At 39.5% G+C, this 14909-nt stretch overlaps 1 long non-coding RNA gene across 1 annotated transcript in view; it reads left to right on the plus strand.

The window, feature by feature from the left end:
- Nucleotides 1-14588, plus strand: part of LOC114810346 — a 36193-nt gene extending 21605 nt beyond the window's left edge. Inside the window, exons 3-4 of the long non-coding RNA XR_003758047.2 lie at nt 10042-10186; nt 14204-14588. This is a non-coding gene — a long non-coding RNA (uncharacterized LOC114810346). The remainder of the gene's footprint in view (nt 1-10041; nt 10187-14203) is intronic.
- The last annotated feature ends 321 nt before the right edge of the window (nt 14589-14909 follow it).

A 14909-nucleotide genomic window follows, 5' to 3' on the forward strand; every position in this document is an offset into this window, starting at 1 on the left:
AGATATGCATTAACGTAAATTATAGGCAGGGGGAGCAACAGTTTTATAAACTGTATCAAAATCGAGCATAAGAGCTGTGGGGCAGGAATATGGTAAATAGCTAAATGGTTAGGAGGTAAGGACACAGGTACACTGATGATGCAGAAGAAGGGAGAGTTGGAAGATGAGATATCAATCCAGTGAGAGATTATGTGCATAATTTGGAAGCGAAATAGTGGGTTCATAGTAATTTTTTTAGCCACATTAATATTGAAAGGTCAATGGAATTGACTCATGTTCACAATTCCAAATTGAAATTCCAGCAAAGAATTCTATGATTATTGAGATAATTCAGGCACCAAGCCCACTTTTCCCTCAATCATCTGCTTTAGGATGCTTATATTTACTTAACATTGTAGTGATTTCCCAAGTAAGATAGAAAACAAGCCCTGTGGTAAGTTTCACATATTAGTCATTCCTTAATCAATGTTTAAATGTATGCTTTACTTAGATTTCACTGAATGCCATTCATTCAGATAATAAAACTTCCCAGTGAAACACCATATTCCCAATCCAAAAGTGTTATTTTGGAAATATGACCAGAATCATGTTTTTCATTTCTTTGACTGTAGAACTATTGTAAATTAGTAAATAAGCAAGCAAACATGCCAAAAATAAGTCAAGGATATCACACCATACAGTAGTTTATTTTGACACATTCATTTTTAATTATTGATGATATTTCATAACATTAATAAACCAATGAAATATATTTTATAAGAGTAATGAAATACCAGTAACATCAACCACTTTTGTAGCTCCATGCTCTTAAATAATTGCTAAAAAGCAATAGGAGAGAGACAGGCTATTTTTTTGAAACAAAGAGGATATGCAGATTGACAAAATGAAAAATTATAGGCTGTTTTATTGCCTCACTGTTTAACTATTGCGCTACAGCTGCTGAAAAATTTTTCATTTTCAAGAGGAATGGTCTTTTATGAGCATCTTTGAGAAGATTGAAAATTAAATATTCATTAGAGTCTCAATTTTTTGTCATTGCATATTTTAAAACTAATTTTATATTAGTGCTTTGTGCTGAGGGAAAAGTATCATGTAGCTCTAGACTGAAAATTAAGTTTCTAATTGAGAAATGGTGCTTATCCTAGTCACGGTGCAATTGCTTTTACATTTCCATAATAAACCTTAACCATTGGCATGCAAGCATACTGTATGTATGATACATCTAGTATTTTCTTAAAAATGTGAATGTATCATCAACAGCTATGATGTGGGGTCCATTTTGCCATAGACTTACATGAAATATGATAGACTTTGTTCCAGAACCAGTCCAAAAATGATGACCTGGTTCTAAGTGTAAATGAAAATTAAATTGTAGTTCCCTGTCCTCCACCTCATTCATTCTATCGTATTTCTTGAGCATTTACTGTATGCAAGAACTGTACTAAGAGATTGGGAGAGTGCAATACAACAACAAACAGACACATTCCCTCTCCTTATTTTCTATTTTCCCACTGTCATATAAATTTTTCTGACCCCATGCACCCTAAGTATTGAACCCCTTTATCCCTTTTCCTGCTCTTCCAGTATTTTTTATATGTCAGTAAGGTGTAAAGCCACATCTCAAACCATGAAGCAGAAGGGGTGCAGGAAAATGCTACAGGTATTCTCCTCCCTGTGGCTGGATGTCAGGGCTGAGAAGAAGCAGGTAGTGGAGGGGTCTACTTGGGAGGCTGGGAAAAAACTGCTTGGAATAAGACAGAATGGGAGCAGAATGGTGCAAATTTTGAGGAAGCAATTAGATGTAACGTTAAGCAGGGATTAGAGACCCTGTGCTACATGAGTGATTAATGTGTGGCATATATACACATTTCATATATTGTGATCGTCTTAGTAGTTGTGGGGTGGAGGTTCAACTATACTCAGTAACCAGCTCTGAAACTGGAATTCTCAGAATAACCATATTCTAGGAAAATGGATCTTGGAGGAATCCTTTTTTTTTGCATTGGAAGAAGAAATGAAAGAGATGTCAGTGTTTAAGTACTTTTTATAGCATTCAACTAGATTAACTATAGGGCCAAACTGTGGAATGTGATGCAAATTCACTAATGGGAGAATGAGATAAATATTTTATATTTACCATGGATTAAAGTTATAAACTCCATAAGAGAAGGATCATTTCTGTTTTTAATGCTCCCAAGTCCCTATTACAGTGTTCTGCATACTGTTGGTGCTTGGTAAATACTGCTGACAATAACAATAATAACAATAATAATAATAACCTGAGATGAGAAGAGTGACACAGCATTCAGATTTCTTTCATAGGTTTAATTTCATTTATTTATTTTTATTGGATTTGTCAAATGCTTACTATGTGCCAGGCACATGCTAATCCAGTTGGAGACAGCCCATGTCCCACAAGGGGCTCACATTCCTAATCCCCATTTTACAGATAAGGTAACTAAGGCCCAGAGAAGTTAAGTTTCTTGCCTTAGGTCACAGAACAGAGAAGTGGCAGAGTCGGGATTAGAACACAAGTCCTTCTGACTCCCAGGCCTGTGCTCTATCCACTAGTTAACACCGCTTCTGTTCATTCATTCATTCAATAGATTTATTGAGCACTTACTATGTGCAGAGCACTGTACTAAGCGCTTGGAATGCACAATTTGGCAACAGAGACAATCCCTGCCTAATATGGGATGGGGCTGAGAAACAGGAAGACGTTTCGTGAGGATGAGGAAGAGTAGTGAAAATAGGGGACCCATGACACAGGTGTTCCTTTGCTAAGCTACATTTGATTGATTATGAGCATCCCTGGGTGCCCTTCTTTGACCATGCTCCACTAGTTGAAGGGGTTAATTTGCAGCACAGTCATGGATCATGACCTCTCATTCCTTCCTGCAAATACAATCTGATTGGATTGGAACATCTGCCAATTGTCTGATGCACTGTAACACAAACTGGGGGGTTGGACAAGCACATTTCTGTGATTAACATATCCCTGTCTGCTCCAGTTAAACAGGAAGGGGCCTGGATCTTGTTAATGGTTTGAGACTGTGGGTGGCTTACTGGGCCAAAAGAAAAATTCCCTTGCAGTGGGAGAATATGAATCTAAACCAATAGATCACTTGGAAGACAGGATAATGGCCCATTGGCCTTGAAACCATGCTCAGATTTTATAGAATATATAAGTAAAACTTGGGACCTTTAACAATGATAAGAGATCTGGTTGAAGGTGTGTGTACCTCTCAAATCTGGTGGAATTTTCCTTTGGACAGGTTAACATATTCATGTCTTCTCCCATTTTATAGATAGGCAAGGTCTTTAATTCCAGTTTCATCCTCAAAGAAACCTTTCTACAGTGAACAAAAAGTCTGAATTCTAAGCAAGCCATATTCATTGTCTGTAATGTCAACTGATAGACTGTGGGGGTGCGTATGGGACCAGAAGATAAATTCTCCTATAGTGGGGGACTCAAACAATCACCTCACCCCACCAAGGCAGAATGATAGTCCATTGGTTTGAAACGATGCTCAGATTTTCTATAACACATCAAGTACAACTAAACACCTTATTTTTAGAAGGTTTTTTAGGATTTTAGAACATCCCCACTAATTTGTAAGGTGAATGGCCAATTAGAAAAGTCAAGCAGTTCATATCACCCCACACTTCATAACCCTCCAATGGTTGTCCATCTACCTTCACAACCAACAGAAACTCATTACCATCGGCTTGAAGACACTCATTCAGCTTTCCCTGTTCTACTTACCTCATTGATCTACTAGAGAAAAAGCATGGCTCAGTGGAAAGAGCACGGGCTTGGGAGTCAGAGGTCATGGGTTCTAATCCCAGCTCTGCTGCTAGTCAGCTGTGTGACCTTGGGCAAGACACTTAACTTCTCTGTGCCTCAGTCACCTCATCTGTCAAATTCAATCATTCATTCAATAGTATTTATTGAGCGCTTACTATGTGCAGAGCACTGTACTAAGCACTTGGAATGTACAATTCAGCAACAGATAGAGACAATCCCTGACCCTTGATGGGCTTACAGTCTAATCAGGGGAGACAGACAGACAAAAACAATAGCAATAAATAGAATCAAGGGGGTGTACATCTCATTAACAAAATAAATAGGGTAATAAAAATATAGACAAATGAGCGGACGAGCACAGTGCTGAGGGGAGGGGAAGAGAGAGGGGGAGGAGCAGAGGGAAAGGGGGGTAAAAGGGGCATAGCTGAGGGGAGGTGAAGGGGGGGCAGAGAGGCAGCAGGGGGAGCAGAGGGAAAAGGGGAAGCTCAGTCTGGGAAGGCCTCTTGGAGGAGGTGAGCTCTCAGTAGGGCTTTGAAGAGGGGAAGAGAGTTGGTTTGGCGGATGTGAGGAGGGAGGGCATTCCAGGACAGCAGGAAGACGTGGGCCAGGGGTTGACAGCGGGATAGGTGAGAATGGGGGACGGTGAGGAGGTGGGTGGCAGAGGAGTGGAGCCTACGGGGATTAAAAAACTATGAGCCCCACATGGGACAACCTGAACACCTTGTATCCCCCAGCGCTTAGAACAGTGCTTTGCACATAGTAAGCACTTAACAAATACCACAATTTATTTTTTACAACCCAGTGCACACATTTCACTCCTCTAATGCCAGCCTACTCACTAAGCCTCGATCTCATTGCCCACATCCTCCCTCTGGCCTCGAACTCCTTCCTCCTCATTTAAGCATTTAGTTCATTGCACACAGTAAGTGCTCAATAAATACAGTTGAATGAGTATGACAGACTACCCTTCTCCCCTCATTTAAAGCCCTCCTAAAATCACATTTCTTCCAAGAAAAGTTCCCTGATTTAAGTCCTCATTCCCCCTACTCGCCATCCCTTCGGGGAATCATTAATGTACTTGGATCTTTACCCCCTCAACATTTTATATTCACCTTACCATCAACTCCACATAATTTATTTTGATATCCTTACACACTGCCATTTCCCCTGGCTGTAATTTTTTTTTTAATGTTTGTCTCCTACTCTAGATTATAATGTCCTTCTGAACAGGAATCATATCTACAGCTCTGCTGTCCTGTACTTTCTCAAGTGTTGGAGAAGTAGCATGGCCTAGTGGAAAGAGCACAGGCCTGGGAGTCAGAGGACCTGGGTTCTAATCCTGGTTCTGACATTTCCTTGCTGTGTGATCCTGGGCAGGTCACAACTTTCCTGTGCTTCAGTTTCATCATCTATATTAAGACTGTGAGCCCCATGTGGGCAGGGACTGTGTCTGACCTAATCAACCTGTCCTACCTCAGTGCTTAGAACACTGTTTAACATATACTAAGTGCTGAAAAAATGCCATAAAAAATGCTTAGTATGGGGCTCTGCATATATTAAGTGCTCAGTAGATACCATTGATTGATTAAGTGCATATTGTGTGCAGAACATTGCACTAAGAGCTTTGAAATGTTAAAATGATAATAATTATGATATTTGTTAAGTGCTTACTATGTGCCAAGCACTGTTCTAAGTACTGGGGTAGATAGATGTTAATCAGGTTGCCCTTCATGGGGCTTGCAGTCTCAGTCCCTATTTTATAGATGAGGTAACTGAGGCCCAGATAAATGAAATGACTTGCCCAAGGTCACACAGCAGACAAGTGGTGGGGCCGGGATTAGAACCAAGTCCATGGTCTTGAAACTAGGCCACGCTGCTTCTGTAGCAGTTGGTAGACACAATGCGTGCCCACAAATATCTAGTCAGGGAGACAGACAAAACAAAATATAGGTCAGGCCTGGGATGTGGGGGTGGAGTGGTAATCAAAGTAAAGAAGGAAAGGAGAGTAGGGTAATGAGATGATAACATCATATATTAAGAGCTGTCCTGAGCTTACAAATTCCTCTCAAATTTTTGGGACTAATCTTGCTTTCCCTTTGCTTTTGAATCCTTCTAATTTGCATTTTAAGTAAAAAAAATGCTTTCTTATAAAGACCTTGATAATGAAAATGAAATCAAATGACAACAGTCATTTATGGGTATGGATTTCCTTCAAGGGTTCCACCAAGTTGTCCAGGTTTTCCAGCTCAGTACTTTCATATCAGTGGAAACTTAGGTGCCTTTCTGCTCAGGGGTATGTTTTGGCTCGCCCAAAGTGTCTGACAGGCCAGGCATCTGAGGATCTCACATCAGCTATTCGTGAGGAGTTGATAGGGAAGGGAGATTGGGAAATACTCTACCTTTAATTGCAGATACCCTATATTTCCTTTATAAAACATGAGTCAAATCGTGATTTAAAATGAGGTGCATGATGTCTAGCATCCCCCTAAACTAACAACAATACCACAACCCACACCACCACTTAAAACTAAACTCAAACCCCGATAGTGCATGATGTCTAGCACTGCTAGTGTTTCAGTAGAAACAGCACTGCTCTACAGATCGGGAGATTGAGGTTTTATTCCGGATCCTACCTTGGCTGGCTATTGTGAGAGAAGGCTGCAGAGGCACTTTTCAGTGTGTTTCTCTCCTGCCTACACACTTGCTTGTTATACCCTGTAAACCACTGGGTGTATATTGAGTGTCAGGGAAGAGAGTGTGTATGTGTGATTCAGTGCAAATCGCTAGGGCCATAATCAATTCCTCTGATCAGGTTTACCACTCTGAAGCCTCAGGACCAAGGCTCATTCATCATTCCTGAAGAGGGACTCCATCATTTTATTTACTCTTTCATGTAAATAAACAATGGACTGGATAATGAACAATAAAAACAAAGGCCAAGGTACATATACTGTAGGAATTAAGAATAAAGTCTCCATTAATTTCCCCTTTCTACACCTCTGCCTCTGTATTATTCATACTTTTAAAGTGATTAAAAAAACAACAACTATTTTGCACAGTTGGGTAGCTCCTGTTCTCAGAATGGGATTTAAAATGTGTTCTTACATTTTGCTTCTTTATATAGCAAATACAGAAAAAACACACTATTATTTGAATGTTTGACAGTCCCTTCACATTTACTTGAACCAAGAGAAATATCAAAACCCAGGTCTTTGCTGCAAGAAAGAATTGCTTCTTGGATGAATATAAAATAAATATTGTGTATAGTACTTTGGAATTTAATCACTCTGAGAAATATACTTTTATTCAATAAGCAGTAAATTTCAAACAGCACTGTTTTAACTTAAATTGTAAATAATGCTAGAAACTTTTGAGTTTAACCTTTCTGCAAAATATCTAAAACAAATGAACACTTGGAGGAAGTCTAGAGGAAAGCAACAAAATAATTTGTTTTGGAAAATAGGTTCTATAAAGAAAGCCTAAAGGAATTTGAGTTATTTATCAGGAACAAAGGACTTTAAGTCGAGCTTAATATTCTTTAAAAGCATAAAGAAGTAACCTTAAGATTGATTGTACCTTCTGAGGTAAGGACAAGAGCAAATTTGCATATATAACAATAGGGTAGATTTAGAAAAATGTTTCCTACCATATAATTTGAGGCTCTAGATCAGGTTTCTAAGGAAAATTATTGTATCAGCTTTTCTGGAAAATTTTAAGGAAGGACCGTTCTTACTTGGAAAATATCTGTATGTAGTCCTAACTGTGTTATGCAATAGAAATAAGCAGATTTCAAAAATATCCTTTAGTTTGAGAATTAATGAATACCACTTAGTATGTGCCAAGCACCACAGTAGATACAAAATAATCAGCTTGGAAATAAGTCTTCGCCCCACCCAGTGATAACAATCTGAACAGGAGGAAGAGTGGGTATTTTATCCCTATTTTGTGGAGGTGGAAACTGAGGCATAGAAAAGTTGAGTCACTTGCCCTAGGTCACACAGGGGGCAAGTGATGGAACAAGAACTGGAACCCATATCTCCTGACTCCAAAGACTCTTGATCTTTCCACTAATTCAGAATTCTATAGTTCTATAATGCATTGTTTCAACCATCCATTAGTATAAATCTTGAACTTGCTGGGTGAAGATATAGAGGTTGGGAAAAAAGTTTGGGTAGTGCTATCATTTACACTGGAAAAAAATATTTTTCTTCCAATCCATATTTCTTGGCAGAAACGTTTTGTGCCATGTTAAAAAAAAATGCTGATTACCTCCAGAGGACCAAACAATTTTCTCAGAAGGTAGTCTAGACAGGCCTTCATATAACAGGGATTTGCAGCTGCTAATTTTCGGGAAGGGAGGAAAACTCAAAGTAGTTAATAGCACGATCCTGGCTTCACTGAAAAGTCCTGCCAAAATATGCCACCTGGGTAGGAGCATGTAGAAACATTTTAGGAGGATTTTTCTGCTTATCTTTGATCAATTCATTTACATTTGAATAAGTGCCTAGGAAAATTTGGGGCATGCTTCAGTGCTTCAAAAAATACACACATTAAAGAATTCTCCTATTGTTACCACCTAACTAAAACCAGATTATTAAATGATTGATAAAGATTACCTTAAGAAGAATTTTTTTGCTAATCTGGTACATTTTGAACTCTGTGGGGTTCTTTGTTCATTTCACATTTTAAAAATCTCTATACCCCCATTTATCTGCATGTACATAGGATTTGTCTATCAGATTGATATAATCTTATATGAAAGACAAGCTAAAGGAATTAAAGCAGTGTGGGGAACAAAGCCTGATTCAAAGACAGTAGGATTACTGCTCACTGGAACTGGGAAAATACAGACTAAGCCTATTACCTAGAAAGTATTTAGGGCAAGGCATTAAATTCAGTGTTGACTTGAAAAATGATAATGGCAATGGTATTTTTCAAATCATTAAAGACAACTGAAGACTTGAAATTGAAATGTAGATGAATGAATGGAAAACAAATACATCTGGGAGTCAGGAGACTCAGGTGTGTGTCCCAGCTCTGCCTGTTTACTGTGCAATCTCAGGAAAGTTGCTTATCTTCTATGGCCTATAGAGTAATAGCACTTATCGAATACCCCCTGGGAGCAATACAGTATACTAAGCACTTAGGAAGTACAAAACAAGAAAGTGCTCACAGAAGCTTAAAACAGAACTGTCATCCTGCTCTCCCTCTTATGTGAAATATAGGCTGTGTAATCTGATGAATGTATATCTACCCCAGCACAAGCTCATAGCAAATGTTTGGTAAATGTCATTATTATCATTACTAAATATATTCATAATAATAATAAAAATGGTGGTATTTGTTAAGCGCTTACTTTGTGCAAAGCACTGTTCTAAGCACTGGGGGGATACAAGGTGATCAGGTTGTCCCACATGGGGCTCACAGTTTTAATCCCCATTTTACAGATGAGGTAATTGAGGCCCAGAGAAGTTAAGTGACTTGCCCAAAATCACACAGCTGGCAAGTGGCGGATGCAGGATTAGAACCCACAACCTCTGACTCCCAAGCCTGGGCTCTTTCCACTGAGCCCCAGGATAACAAGATAGCCATCTTCTGACCCTCAGGCCTGTGGAGAAAAGACTGAAGTGTGACAACAAACATCAGGAATATGAAAAGGTTTCATGGAGAGATGTTAATCTTTTTTCTCCATATCCACAGAGAATCAAACAGAAGGAAACAAACTTAAAGGTTTGGTTAGGCTAAAGGAAGAATTTATTGAATTGTGAGGATGAAAAATCCTGTAATTGCTACAAAAAGAGGTCTGAAGCATCAAAAACACCTGCTGCCTAGAAGAAGTTAGCTTTTCACCTTTACAAGCCAAGAAGTTGGGCCTCAGGGTCCTTTCAATATTTTAATTGTATGATTTATTTTAAAGAAACTAACGGTTAAGTCTTGATTGATTAAATCATTTTACTCATACCAGTACTTGCCCATATCCTAAATCCCAAAGCATTTGGGAGTGATTGCTTTTTGTCAGCAATTGAACTTTGATTTCAGTGTCAATGAATACTTTATACTTTCAATACTTTTTTGAAGCTCATCCTTTTCTTGTTTCCAGTGATTTCCTGGGCAGTTTCCTTTTCCAACATTTGCTAAAAATGGGGGTGTTTTTATAATGCTTCGATAGCCAGTGACTTGGATTATTCAGCCTCAACCTCTAATTGTTTGATTGCTTTCTGATGTGTGTATAGGGCATACCTTGTGATTCAGCTGAAACTGAAAAAACACTGATGCAGTTATATTGTTTTCCTGGAATTCTAAATTGTACCAGTTACCCCAGAGGATTGTCTGAAGAGAAAAAAACTGTAGGATGTACTTTTCCAAGTTTTGCACACAGTAAGTGCCCAATCAATAACACTGATTAATTGGTAAAAAACACTCATTGTTATCTGAGATCTCTATAGTGAGAAGCCAGATTTTATTTCTACCTTCAGCCAGTTTCGTTTCAGTACATCTTAATTTGGAAAGATCGGGGAGGTCGACATTTATTCCTGGGAAAGTCTAATGCAAAGGTTTTTTTCCCTCCTTGTGAATGGCTTTGATTTTGTTTTTCCCTCCTATTATCATTATTTCTCTTTTTCAAGGCCTTTCTGTACATGTAAGAATGAAAACCAAAGAACATCTTGTCTTGCTGTCAATGCCAAGAATATTAGCCATTGGCCTCTGCAAAGCCATCTTTGGGGTTGGTGATCAGGCCAGTGTTAGGGATTAAAGAAATCTTAAATGCTATAAAGTAATTTGCAATGGGGGCTTCTTCCATAGCCTTTATACTTGCAGTCAGGTCGCTATTTTGATATAACTCTAGGAAATTCTAGAGACTGCATGTGAGTTTCAGAAGGAATCAACTAGATTGTTAGTCTGGGATTGTGTCCGACCTGAACCAGTACATTCATATCTATTTCCAGAATTTAGCAATGTGCTTGTCATAGATGTTCGAATCCCGGCTCTCCCACTTGTCAGCTGTGTGACTGTGGGCAGTCACTTCACTTCTCTGTGCCTCAGTTATGTCATCTGTAAAATGGGGATGAAGACTATGAGCCCCATGTGGGACAACCTGATTCCCCTGGGTCTACCCCAGTGCTTAGAACAGTGCTCTGCACATAGTAAATGCTTAACAAATACCAACATTATTATTATTTTTATTAGATGTGGTTAATAAATTCCATAACTATCATAATCTGCCCAGTAGCTGCCATCCAGGAAAGATCCCTGCTGCCAGCCACACAGGCCCCATGCCCCGAAATCCCAAACCTGTCCAAAATTTTACAGAATTTCTGAAAGTTCTTCCTCCTGCTTAGACTTGTATTTGTAGCCATTATAATAATTATGGCATTTGTTACTATGTGCCAAGCTCCGTTCTAAGCACTAGATACAAGGTAACAATAATAATAATAATGTTGGTATTTGTTAAGCGCTTACTATATGCCGAGCACTGTTCAAAGCGCTGGGGTAGACATAGGGGAATCAGGTTGTCCCACATGGGGCTCACAGTCTTAATCTCCATTTTACAGATGAGGTAACTGAGGCCCAGAGAAGTTAAGTGACTTGCCCACAGTCACACAGCTGACAAGTGGTAATCATGTTGTGCCATATGGGCTCACTGTCTTAATCCACATTTTACAGGTGAGGTAACTGAGGCCCAGAGAAGTTAATTGACTTGCCCAAGGTCAGGGAGAGACAAGTGGCAGAGCCGGAATTACCCATGACCTCTGATTCCCAAGCTCATGCTCTTTCCACTAAACCACGCTGCTTCTTATAGTCAAGCTGCTTCTCATTATTCACCCAACCCTTAGCTGTACAGCACACACACACATATATATATATATATATATATATATATATATATATATATGCATATCCGTAATTTATTTTAGTGTCTGTCTCCCCCTATAGACTTTAAGCTCCTTATGGTCAGAGAACGTCTGCCATCTCTGTTATTTTCTACTCTCTTAGTACAGTGTTCTACACACAGTAAGTGCTCAATAAATGTAATTGGTTAATTGAATGTGGTTCCCAAGTGGGACAGGCACAGTACCTGGCCTGATTATTTTGTATTTACCTCAGCGGTTAGAACAGTGTCTGGCTTAGTAAGCACTTACAAAACTTACAATTATTTACTATTCTGCCCCTGCAACTAGCCCTTTCCCTTCCGTGTTAAACCTTTCACATAAGACCCATACTATTTGAGACCCTCAGAGCCACAAGGTGGTGGATAACAAAAAAGAGCCAAGACAGCAGTCTGCTATTGTTCTGTATTCTATGCCTTTGGTGGTCCCAGACAGAGAAGGAGGTGAGGAAAACAATTGGCAGGGAAGGAAAGAACAGGCATGCAACTGCTAGAATTATTTATTTTCAAGGCATGTGGAGTTACTTTAGGACTACAGGGAGAAGGCAGGCTTGACTGAAGACAAGTTCAGGGTCTGAGGACTCACTACAAGAGGATTCACTCAGAGGAACCTCAGGCACAGTTGTTTTCCCAAGGATTTGTCAAGTGGGATGGGAGTAAGTGCTCTGGGAGACAGCAGGGTGAATAAAGAAAAAGCAAAGGTAAAGCAAAAAGACTGAGTTGGGAAACAAATGACAAGTGACCAGTGGATCCACAATGAGCTTTCCAGCAACAAGTAAAAGTCACCCAGCTGTGATGGAATCAGAGATAACCAAAGAATCTATATTCACATAGATAATTGTATTCAGAGGTTACTAAACTACAGAGGGGAAGAAAGTTTTCAGGCAAATCTCTTGCAAACTGTATTTTGGTGGCTCTATTTAGGTCAACCCAAGGAGGAGCAGAAAATGACAGAATTGAGAGCAGTTGTGCTATTTTAAAATTTAACTTGAAAAAAAACATGATATCCTTGGAAATTGGGTTTCTTAAAATTCCATTGAAGAAAGGTTTTTGTTTTAAATCTGCTGTCTTTCATGCAAGTCATCAACATCTCTAATTCATGTTGCACTTACATATGAAGAGGAACAGAGGTTGAAGAATTGAGTGAATTGGCAGATGATATAATTAAATCTAAACATAAATTAAATGTGTAAAAATCCCTAGGCATTGAGAGTAATGAGTGGAATAGGGAGATGGAAAGGAAGGGAAGAATATAAAAGGAAGCAGTAAAAAGGGGGAAAGAAATGCAGGAGGAGGGAGGAAGTAGAAAAAGAGGAGGGAGCAAAGAAGAACAACACCCATCACCTCTGCTGGTTGCTCTTTCTCCATGACAGGTTGGGTGGCAACCGAGACTGAGATCCGAGGACGGGCCATTATTCTAGGGTTTTCAAAGCCAATGCTGCTCCCAATTCTGCCCAGGTGGTGGGTGTCTAGCCAGGACCACCAACACTGCCACCAGGTGGAATCAGTAACAGTGTCTGCAGCCATACTGCCTGAAATGTCCCATCCCACTGCCCTGATGATTAGGAGTTTCTGAACTAACCAGAGACCCATAGTTCCAGCACTGGGAGTCCTCATTTTGGCTAAGCCCAGGAAAGGCAAGTATAGCTATGATTGCAGTGATGGTACTAGCAACCATCCATCAGTCAGTCAGTGGTACTGTTCACTTACCACATTAAGGATGGTGTACTAAGTACTTGGGAGATTACAGGAGAGCAGGTAGATATGGTCCCTGCCCTCAAGGAGCTTACATTCTAGAAACAGTGGCTATTCCAGTTGAAAAGAGTGAAGAAGACAATCCCTTCTTTCAAATGGCAGGAAAGAACCCTGACATGCTAGACCATCTTATCTAAATTGGGACATTTAGTCATTATAATCTTAAAAGGGGTAGAGATTTGTTAATAAACCTCAAATCCTTGGTCTTAAATGAATGTATATTGGGATATCGAATATGTTTGTGGTCCTTGAGGCCCCTTTTTCATTTCAGGATTTGCTATTTTTGGATAAATGTAAATGATAAAGACAAATAGGTTACAGTTGATGCTTCAGAAATCATTAAAACACCAAAAAACATTTTGGTACAGGTGAACTGATGAGTGAGAAGCTGCCTATCCACGTACAAAGAGTACTGTCCTGGGAGTCATGGGATCTGGGTTCTAATCCCAGGTCTTCCACTTGCCTGCTGTATGACTTTGAGCAAGCTACTAACTTCTCTGTGGCTCATTTTCTTCATCTGTAAAAAGTGGGGCCAAATACCTATTCTCTCTACCCTACTCCCTAGACTATGAGACTTGTATTGGACAGGAACTGTGTCGTATCTGATTTTTGGTGTCTACCCCAGGACTTAGTAGTGTTTGGCACATAGTTAACATACTTTACATATACCACAGTTATTATGTTGAAATGTGGACCCTGGTTGATTCATACAGTTGCTCACATGTGTGTTTATGTATTTGCTCTACCAACAGCTAGAAACCAGAATTGAACAGAGTTTGCAGCTTTTCAAAACCAAAGGGCCTAACATGGAGTCTGGGAGGGAACATAAGCTTGCATCTCCTTATATCTTGTGGATCTTGAGAGGAGAGTTCTATTTAACCTTCTGTTATTCTTCCACCCAATCTCTTATGGTATGTTTCATCCAGTCTATGAATAGTCTCCCACAGTTGACTTCCTAGAACAAAGCTTTCCCAAATGCCTGTGAAGCTACTCATCTGGAAAGAAGCAAAACCACCAGAGACTGTCCCTGCTCACTTGCCCTCCAAACCATATCTGAACAGATTTATTTGAAACCTATCAATCAGAATAGAATTGAAGTAGTCTTTATTATGGTGAGGAAAAGAAATAAAAAATGTGTACAAGCAAGATTTTACCTTCAAAGAAAATGGGATAATTCTTTTATACTCATTGATCCTATACGGAGTCAGAGAAAATAATTGAACACTTAATTTGAAGCTAGCAACTTCAAGCTCTGTTTCTCAAGTTGATAGATTTTGTAAATAGCAATTCTGTTTGCCAAAGTCTATCCTCGCTTTTGTAAGCTTCAGTCATGCTCCCTCTCAACCTTTATCTCTCCAGACTTGCAGAATCCTAAGTGTTATTTGACATGAGAGAGAGAGCTGTGATTGGGGTTCCTCACAGAAGCAGCAACAGTGCCTAGAACAGCCTAGTCCTTGC

The sequence above is a fragment of the Ornithorhynchus anatinus genome, chromosome 3, assembly GCF_004115215.2.
Source record: "Ornithorhynchus anatinus isolate Pmale09 chromosome 3, mOrnAna1.pri.v4, whole genome shotgun sequence".
In the NCBI taxonomy this organism is placed as follows: Eukaryota; Metazoa; Chordata; class Mammalia; order Monotremata; family Ornithorhynchidae; genus Ornithorhynchus; species Ornithorhynchus anatinus.